This window comes from Pinus tabuliformis, chromosome 2_1, assembly GCF_031772625.1.
Source record: "Pinus tabuliformis cultivar Carrire ecotype Pingquan chromosome 2_1, CPIR1, whole genome shotgun sequence".
Classification (NCBI taxonomy): domain Eukaryota; kingdom Viridiplantae; phylum Streptophyta; class Pinopsida; order Pinales; family Pinaceae; genus Pinus; species Pinus tabuliformis.
In genome coordinates, this window is record NC_142299.1 from 586332209 (window position 1) to 586343012 (window position 10804).

A 10804-nucleotide genomic window follows, 5' to 3' on the forward strand; every position below is an offset into this window, starting at 1 on the left:
ATGGAAGACGAGTCATGAAAGACTCTAGAACAAATACATATCCGAAGGAAATTAAAAGCAAGAGTATTAGATTCTGGCCTCCTCTTTGTACCTCCATCACCGGTCAACCCTATATAATCTTTACATTTATTAATATTTTTAATGAACATTGAAAACGCTCATGTATTTTATATTTTTCTATTATTTTTTAATAAACTTCGAAAACTCCGATGTATTTTACATTTTTATATTATATTTTTAATAAAAATTTAAATTCACTGATGTATTTTATATTTTTATATTATTTTTTAATAAACTTCGAAAACCCTGATATATTTTACATTTTTATATTATATTATTAATAAAAATTTAAAAACGTGTGTCAGTTAATTCAAAGTTCAAATTTAAAGGAGCAGAATATATACATAATTCAGTAAAAAGAGTTTATATACATAATTCATTAAAAAGAGTATATAGATAAACTCTTATGTTGCATGAGTTTGTGGAACGTAGGAATGTTGAGAACTTGGGTACGGGTGTTGGGAATGGCTAGAAATTTCCCCAAAATTTACAGGAAACGGCTTAATATTATATAATAAAAAAAATAAAAATTATAAAAATAAAAAATATCTTTTTAATTATATAATTTATGTAATAATTAAAATTAATATTGAATCAAAATATTTAAATATTAAAATCAATTTAAATATATAATCTCTCTTATATATAAGTATATTTTTTGGGTGTCTCTCCCCACCTCTCACTTTTATATATATAAAATATTAAAATGTTAAGTTCATTATGACACATGACGAGTCTTTGAAACAATCTTGCTTAAAAATACAAAAAAACAATATGCACACACAATCTCTTGCCATATATATACATAAACAACAAAGAAATACTCATCAGCCTGACATCCCAAATATCGCCATTACAATATGCACACACAATCTCCTGCCATATATATACATAAACAACAAAGAAATACTCATCAGCGTGACATCCCAAATATCGCCCTTACAATATGCACACACAATCTCCTGCCATATATATACATAAACAACAAAGAAATACACATAAACAACAAAGAAATGCTCATCAGCAAGACATCCCAAATATTGCCCTTACATCAAGGTGCCACACACTTCCTTAACCCATCAAGAGATTGCTCCAGTTTCTCAATTAAAAATATTAGTGTTAAGGATGGATGTCTTTGGCCTTTCTTCTTGGGAAGGTTTCAACTTAAGCTCATGTTTTGTGGGCAGTTCAGCTTATTTCTCTACAGGCTTTGTATTCCCCAACCCCAGGGAGCGCGGAAACTCCAAAAAAAACAGTCTTCAAAGCTCCTGGAACTTTCCCAAGCTCCCATTGTAGCTCCCAGTGAAATAAGAATGTTCCCATATAGTTCCAAAGCTCCCGAAGCCCGGGAACCATTGGAATGGGTTTCCCAACTCTTAGGAGCGTGTACCAAAGATAAACTCAATAAAATCATTGTATGAGATGACTTTTTTGTCTCGAGAATCATAAACTTTACAGTAAAATCATTGTATGAATATTTATTTATTTAAACTCAATAAAATCATTGTATGAGATGACTTTTTTGTCTCGAAAATCATAAACTTTACAGTAAAATCATTGTATAAATATTTATTTATTTATTTATTTTTTCTCCAAAAAAATCCTAAACTTCGGAATAATAAAAAATCCTAAACTTCGGAATAATAAACTCTAACAAGGAAGAGAATTCCTTTGCTTCACAAAGGATCGGATTAAATGACAGAATACGCGAGAAAACCCCACTTCAACCAGCCAAGAAAAACGATAACTACTTGCGTGCTGGAAATCTTATTCCCATGGCTTCGCTTCAAGCAACATAAGATGCAAAATTGAGAACACCTGTTAACAGGTCAAAAGTCTAAAATTCCAATTCTTCATTTACACAATTGAAAAAAAAGAAAGTAACAGCCCTGCCTGACTCACCACAAGCTGCCAAAATTTCAATTGCACACAAGATTTCATATCATATCAAAGATTTTGGAAAAGCCCATATTGCACACCAGATTCCATATTAAATGAAAATATATTTGACAAATCCCAAGCAAGAAAAGCAGCAACATGTTTAATACAAGTCTATCACTTTGTAAAAACCAGAACATCATCCCTGTGCAAGAAACAGACCATTACAATGAAGACATGCTTCTTTTGACCAAATGTTACAGTCAGCGTCTGTTATTTTGTCAAAGTCACCCAGACTTGTAAGTCTATCACTCTGTTAATACCAGAGTTTTATCCCTGTGCAAGAAACAGGGCGTTTACAACATTAGGAAGTTTGAATTTTAAATATATTCAATGCACTACATACGCACTTTTCATAAAATTTGCGCCTAAACGAGCATACACAAACCCAAAATTTATACACCATTAATGCACAAAACTGTTTACAATCTGCATTTAATTGGTACAGAAAGTCAGATTTTGAAGCAAATGGCCAGAAACCCTACCTGGCATGTAGTAAGTTACGAGACCAAACCCTTTAATTCAATTCCTGAGATGGTTTGTTTCAACTAAGTCTCTCGTAATAATTAAGTTAGAAGGGGTTGAGAATGATGATAATTAACCTAGCCATATATGTTAAAGGGGATAAACTCCACTAAGCTTCGGACATTCATGCAAGAAAGAGAAATGTGGCAACAAGGTTAGTAAGAGTTTAGATCTTAGGGTTGGCAAGAATTTAAACTTTAGGATTGGAAGTTACTTAATCACAAATTCCATTTATAAAAAATATGTCATAAACTTTTATTAAATTCGGAAAATGAAGAATATTTTGTTGATTGCGGGCAGAGGCGCATTACCTTTGAATAAATTGTGAAAATGGAGAAATTCTTTTTTATTGCATTTAGTTCCAATATGAGGGAGATGTGTAATTCTTTCCACATTCAACCTCAAGTTGACATATGTTCTTTTTAAAATAAAAACAAAATATTTTGGAAATAGAAAAACAATGTATAATAAAAAACAAAATTGATTATACATATTTGGTTAGTTTTTATTTAAGACATTATTAAACATCAATAATCTCACTTTCTTTATGATCACTTTGTTAGTTGTTTATATTAGAACTCAAAATGAAGGAAGTCTGGTAAAAATATTTCACTATAAGCATAGACAAAATATTTCGATATTGATTAACATAATTTTAAATTAAATTTAAATAAAGATAAATTAAGTAAACGTAAAAAAAAAAAAAATCTTGTATTTTCACTTTCTAGTGCCAAGAAAGATGTATAATTCTTATACTTCTTTATTTCAATATAAGACTTGATAAACCATTTCAATATCAATGTTAACTAGTATATTTCAATATCAACTCTACATAGAGAGAAAGGGAAACAAAAGAAAAAGAAAAGTTAATGTTAACTATAATACAATTTCTTAATGTAGGGGAAAAGCTAATTTTTTTTTTCTCTTAATTTCTTTGATAGGTTTCTATTAATAGCAAAATATATTATAGTGAAAGCTTTTCATACATCCAAAATTTCTTAATGTCCGAGGGGAAAAGGTTTTTTTTTTTTTCTTTTAATTTCTTTGATAGGTTTTCATTAATAGCAAAATATATTATAGTGAAAGCCTTTCATACATCCAAAATTTCTTAATGTGCAAGGGGAAAAGATATATATATTTTTTTCTATTAATTTCTTCAATAGGTTTCTATTAATAGCAAAATATATTATAGTGAAAGTCTTTCATACATCCAAAAGAGTGACCTGAGAGATCATAATTATCACTAGGATAACTAGAGACACAACAAAGACATAATAAACCAAAAATTAGCAAGATGGAACTGTGTTACTTGAATACAGGAAAACTCAAAACTACAACAGAGATAACTAAAATCCTCCAATTTCCCTAAGGCTCTAGTTGAGCCATGAAAAATGCCAAAAGCGAAGTGCAATAATATATATCAACAACTAATTGGCAATATTGACAAAACATCATAAGATTTCTTACAAAAAAACAGGTTTTGATCCATAGTAAACACTGATGCGACGTGCATGGTGTACTTATTAGTCCAAAATGGTAACTAGCGAAAGAGGAGAGATTTGAGCTAGAGCGTTGATGACTGCAGGCACCTCTTGTTTCTCAATGGAGTCAATCTTTGACTTTGAGACTATAAAATGCTCAACACGAGTCAATCTGACCACAATATCATCCAAATTATGCCTGATGCCCCTTAAGATTCTCTTCATCTCCTCCTGACCTGCAAACAACTTGTAGTTCTCTACTTGCTTATCCCAAATTACCATGCTTAATAGAGTCTCCAATTGACGATGCAAAGTAGTAGAATGGAGGAAGTGGAGTCTTCTCTTACAAAAATTCCCTAGATCAAGAACCCACTTGAGGCTACTACCTCCAATCTCCGTATTAGAAAAATAATCACGATCACTAAACTCCTTGGCCTCCATGTGGAGAATTTTATTTTTTGACCTCTAGAGGAGCAAACTCGAAAACATTAGCCACATATTCCCATTTGAACAAATGTCAGCATCGCCAAGAGGATGACACAGGTGTGCCACCCTGCGACTAGGAATTCTTTGTCGAGGTGCCATATAAGCATATGACCTACAAAAATAATAAGAAGAGACAACTCTAGAAAACTAAACGACAAAGATGGACATAACAAAGGGAGGGTAAGACCTTAGTACAACACAAACCACAAACCTTGTAATAGAAGAAAATAGAAATTTATGTGGGTGAAAGAAGAAAATTTTGAGCCCACGACACTCACAAACTGATACCTACCCAAAATTCTGGAATCCCCAAACTTTGTGTGGACCAAGAAATAAATGAATTAGAAATGTTTGAAATATTAAAGTTCTAGTGAGACCATATCCATAGTCAAAACTAGATAGAGAAAGTACCAGAGTACCACACTCCATAGACCAACATTGGGCAGCTGAACGAAATCCCGACAAGGTCAAAGTTCTAAGGAGCCGCCGAGGGTAATATTGCCACCAATTTGAATGACATACCAAACCCGAGTTGTGTAAATAGAGCACAAAGAACATTGACACCTATGGAGAAAAAACAAATGACCCGGAGGATAGGTAACTATCTTATAGTTGATGACAATATGACCAAGTAATAACCAATTAAAAGAAAGGTAATTGAAAGTGAAAATAATCAATTACTTCATTATAGAGAGAAAATGTGCAATTCATATATAACATCTAAATAATAATAATAACAATAATTTAATGTGGGTCAATATAAGAGATTTCAATACTTGGGGTTATGTAATATTGGGGTATATTTTAAAATGTATTAATAAAAAAATTATATTTTTTAATGTGGGCAACATGACCCATAAATAAAATATCTCAATACCTATGTTAAACAAAATATTTCAATATCAACTAGGTACATGTGTGCGGGCACACACACACATATATAGCAATCGATAATAGTTTAGTGTTGACCATAACAAATTTTAATGTTTAACTTTATAAATCATTAAAAAAAATTATTTTAATTTAAAAAAGCAATTTGTTAGCATTTGATTGGCTTAAACGTTTGTGTCTTATTTCAATTTTTTTGACATGTGTCTCATGTTACTCATGAATTTGGTCACCTGAGAATTCACCAATTTTCATGGAGATCGTGGTTGGCATCTTGTAATCAAAATAAATTTAAAACTCAAACTATATTTATGTAAATTATAATCAATTTTCTTCAATTTATTAACCCAAAATCAAAAGGACAAAACTCATCAAAATAATATATTTAAGTATTTTCAATAATTCTCTCTCCAAACAAAATTATGATAATTTATAAAATTCAATAATAATTTTAAATATAATTTAATATTTTCCAATATAACTTTTATGCACTAATTTATTATTTTAATTAATTACTATTTAAATTAATTGAGAAATTTACATAGTAAAAGAAATTAAAAATATTTTAAATGATATATATATATATATATATATATATATATATATAATATATATATATATATATATATATATAATAAAATAAAATAAAATAAAATAAAATGATCGAATATATTAAATATTATCCATTCAAATTTCAAATAAATTTAAATTAGTTTGGGTTTTAGATTTTTTTTATATAAAGTTATTTATTTTTTCTAATAATTTAATGCAAAATTATTTCATATAAATTGTTTAATTAATTTATATTTAAATTCATTTAAATTTATATGTATGTATGTATTTAATTTATTATTTTATTTTTTAAATGTCTACTAAGACCAATGCGGTCTATCAAATCTTAAGAAGAAGAAGAACCTAATTGTAATTCTTTAGAATCTTATTTCTGTGCTAAAAAAGAAGGGAAAGAAGCACACCAAGATCACTATATTTGGGTTGACTTAACAAGTCAAGAAGATTGGAAGTGTGACAAATGTTAGGGAAATGAGAGCAGATGTGAGTAAGAGCCGGACAATCTAAAAGTAAGTGCTTTTCATCCTCCACCCTCATAGTATTGCAAAGATGACAAATCCTATCATCCCAAGGAGTCTTCGAAGTAGACCATCACCTGGTTTCACTTCGAAGCTCATGAAAATTAATTCTAATCTTTGTGATGTTCATCTTTTTCTTCGAGCTAGTCAAAACAGAAAGATAATTATGGTTCTCAAGGGTGGGGCTTGTCACCTCCTTATAATATATTAGCTTCCTTTTACCCTCTAGCTCATTATCATCCCATAGCTTATCCTTAAATTTGAAGGTGATAGGATCTTTGACACTATCCTCGTTTCCCAGGATGCTCTCCTCATTTATCCCCCAAGGTTGAGTCAAGACTGGGCATCCTTGTGCCACCCATGCTTGAGGCGAAGGTGTGGGTTTTGACTAAAGTTAGAAACAATTTTAGGAAGTCTCTCGATTCCATGTTGTAAAGCTTCTTCTTATACATTAGATACTTAAACATAGCCCTACTTTCAATAGGGGAGAGGCCAGCTTCGATAAATTATATTGACTTGTATGAGACCCCCTTATTTGTGGGATAAGGGACCCAACTCTGCACATCGATTTGACTGCTAAGTCTACGAAGGCATACATACTCTACACCCCTCTGGTTTTGAACCTGTGACCTCTTAGGAGGAAACACATGCTCTTAACCATCAAGCCCACTCAAGCTGACACCATTATTATATTATATCATGTAACATTACAACATTTTCCTTTTATAATAAATTCCAAATAACACTTAAAATGAGATGATTTAATTTGAACTTAAAGACTAACAATTTAATATTATAAGAAAATTATTTAATGAAAGTGCAAAATTAATATTATAACAGTTTTATGGCAAAATCCCGCTTAAAACATGATGATTTAGTTGGAACTTAGTGATTGGCCTATGTCATTAAAATGAAATAAATTTTTATTAGTCCTTGCCAAGGCATGATGCTAGCAAAGGATTTTCGTGACCATTATTAATTTAACATTCACCAATCGAAGGTGAAATTGAGTCAACCATTTTCTCAACCAATGGTTGGACGGGAACAGACTCATGGGATTCACGTTTAGAGAGAGTGGGATTGATAGGATACATATTCTGATTAATCAATTCATCAACTAGTGGAGGATTGGGGGAGTGTTTTTGATAACCAGCCGTAAGATGAGGCTGAGACACTGTAAAGTTTTCCAACAATTTTGAGACTTCATCCATATAAGGACAAAGGTGAATAAGATGATTCTCTTCACATAACCTACAGGGAAACTTAACTTTACCCTTTTTCTCGTGGAACTTACTATCACTAGTTGATGGTTTGTCACCAACATGATATCGAGAGGTTAATGATCGGGGTTGATGTGAGCCTGTGGACCACACTTTTAATACTTGTGGAATACCAGGGAAATCTCTAAGAAGGTGGTCACCCTTACATAACTTTCAAGGGAGTTTAACTTTGTGAGGTCGATTAGAAGGTTTCTCCATAATAGTTGAATTGGTAGCAATGGTTGCTTGGTTGCCCCCTGCTTATTTTGCTTCTTCTTCATCATCCTTTTGTTCTTCTTCTTAAATTACTAGAATCAAAACTTTCACTGGGAAAGAAGGAAGAAAGGGATGAAGAAACAACAGATGAAGAAGGCAGAGGGTCAACTTTAGGATCAACTTGAGGTCAATGTCGTTTAGGTGGAGGTGAACTTGGTTTAGGAGCAGTTTGGACATTCGGAACCATAGGGGTCGAAAACAACCAAACTAGCAAACTAATGGTAAATATAGGAAGGGACGACGTTGCCATATAAGGAACAATATTTCCAAAAGAAGGAAAAGCACCACGATAATCGTTAGAGGGATTTCCTTGATTGGTAGACTCGGGAACTGTCACCATTAGTCTAAACCTAAGATCCAATAAGGAGTTGTTCTACGGTGAGGATGTTGTTCTGCGATCAGTTAATTGATTTTATAAATTAAAGACACAAAATAAATCAAAGGTGTAACTAGGCAGAAGGGTTTACCAGTTAACTCTGAACTACAATACACCACCTTGGTGAAATAAGGATTTACATACGTGCAAGAAATCTCCCCGAATGTTGTGTTTGGTGTATCACAATGTACAAGGCAGTTGACTCGGTTACCTATGGCGGGATAACAACCTATAGGGGAATTCCAAAATATACCTGAAGGTACGTGGAAGCGCAGTCCATAGTAGTGTTGTCTAATGCATAATCATTCGATGAGAGCATTCCTATATACTTTCCATGTGTGGAGTGTCATCCAAGATAACCGGAGATACGTGGAGAACGATCCTATACACTTACGTATGTTGAACATGATATCATCCCCAGAATGTAACACTGACAAAGAATGACAACTCCTACGCTTAAATACACCGGAACACGTCTCTAGCCTAGACCTTTAGATGTTTGCGTTAATGTTCCAAATGCTCCTTAATATTGATTGAGTAAATTTTAGTTTATCTTGAATTAAATTTTAGTTTCAAGGCTCACAACTCAATGTCACCTGAATAATGCAAGTAATATGAAGAAAAAAACTCTTTTCATTTTCCTTTTAATAATGAAAGGCCTAACTAAGTAGGGGAAGAAGAAATCAATCAACAATGTAACAAACAAGTGATGCAATAATCGATCTCCTCAACTTCACTATTCCAATCAAAATCAAAGCGCTATATGCAATGCCAAATGCAAAATGATAATATTTTTCTTTTCGATCCTCTTAATCTTAAAACAAAATGAAAACTAAGATGTTGCTAAATCACTGATAAGAGAAATCACATAGAATTATGATTGTAATTTCAATTTCTTCAAGCAATCAATGATCAACTAAAAGTGTGCAAAAAACCCAATTGACAAGAACAAACAAAAATCCACACAAATTCTTATCAAAGGCTATTAAAACCAAAAGAAAACAAAGTGAAGGCTTTTAGAAACAAGGATACACTTAGAGACAAAAGGAAAACATGTTGGACCAAAGAAAATCAGAGAGAAAAACAAGAAAAGTATGTTTTTTCATCTTATAGGGATTAGCGCATGTGCAAAACACGCACTAGTGCTTTGTAGTGTAGGTACAAAGAAGGAGAAAGTGCATTGAAGCGCTCTCTCTCCATACTAGGGGGTGCATTGAGGCAGATTCGGTCAAAATACGATACAAAAAACCAAAGCAAACTCAAAGAAGGGTTTTCCTAAGGTCAATCAATATCTAAATGGGTCAATCAAGGTCACTTTAAGAGGTGAAAAATGTATTAAAGTCAACGAAACATCTAAGGGAATAAACGTTCCCCAATGGATTTTCCAATTTGTTATGCAGAATTTACGATTGCGAACAAAGGTGAATTCCCTACACTTAATGGCCTAGTCTAGAACGATAGAAGACAAAGAGCATACAATTTTCCTTAGATAAATTAGAGTATGGGAAAGAAGCCTGCCTAGAACCTGTAGGAAACCTCCCTTTCCTCCTCTCTTATAAGCTCCAATTGCAGCTCCAAGTGTTATAATTAGAAACCACACACACGACTAAAACAAGCAAAGGATCCACAACATCCACGTAGCATAATCTAACATCTCTACTCAATGAATCGATGTGGCATTAAAATATATGAGTGCAAACATAAAACAACAAATATAGGAAAACATGATACTCTTTGTATTAATACAAATAGGAGAGAGTTTACAACCCTAAATAGTAGATGTCTCCCTAACTTAACTTGTCCTTCATTATCACAAATCACACTTCAATATCAACCCTAATGCATGAATATGATGACTTCTTTAGGTTCAAGGCAACACCATAAGGGCACTATCAATCTCCAAAAGACAACCCTGATGCTATGGATAGAAATAAATTTATAGGAGAAGAGTGGTAGTTTAGGATTTACCATTATGGGCTTGAAATCCACATATGATGGGAGGATTAACTCAAGGGATAAGAGGTGAAGTCTTCAAGATATGATTAGATAGGATTCAAGATCTTTATCCATGGTGAATGGTTAAAACTACGGGAAGCTTCAGAATTATTTTTTATTTTTCCGAATTTCTAGAATCAATGCACCTGTAGAAGGGAGCAACATGTGCTGACCAACATAGGTGGACAAGAAAGAAACATGCACTGAATGCAGTTGGCCAAAGAGGAAAGGTGCGTTGAGGCTAAAAGAAATGTTTTTGAGCAATTTTTCCTAGAAAGTTGAACTTTTTGGAGAAGTCATGCTTAGGGATTTGTGAAGGGATGATGGAAAAATGTTCATGGATATTGATTGATCCGGTTGGCAGGCCTATTAACAAGATGTGGAAAAATGGCTTATAACAACTATGCTACATGACCAAGGCCTAACACTGCA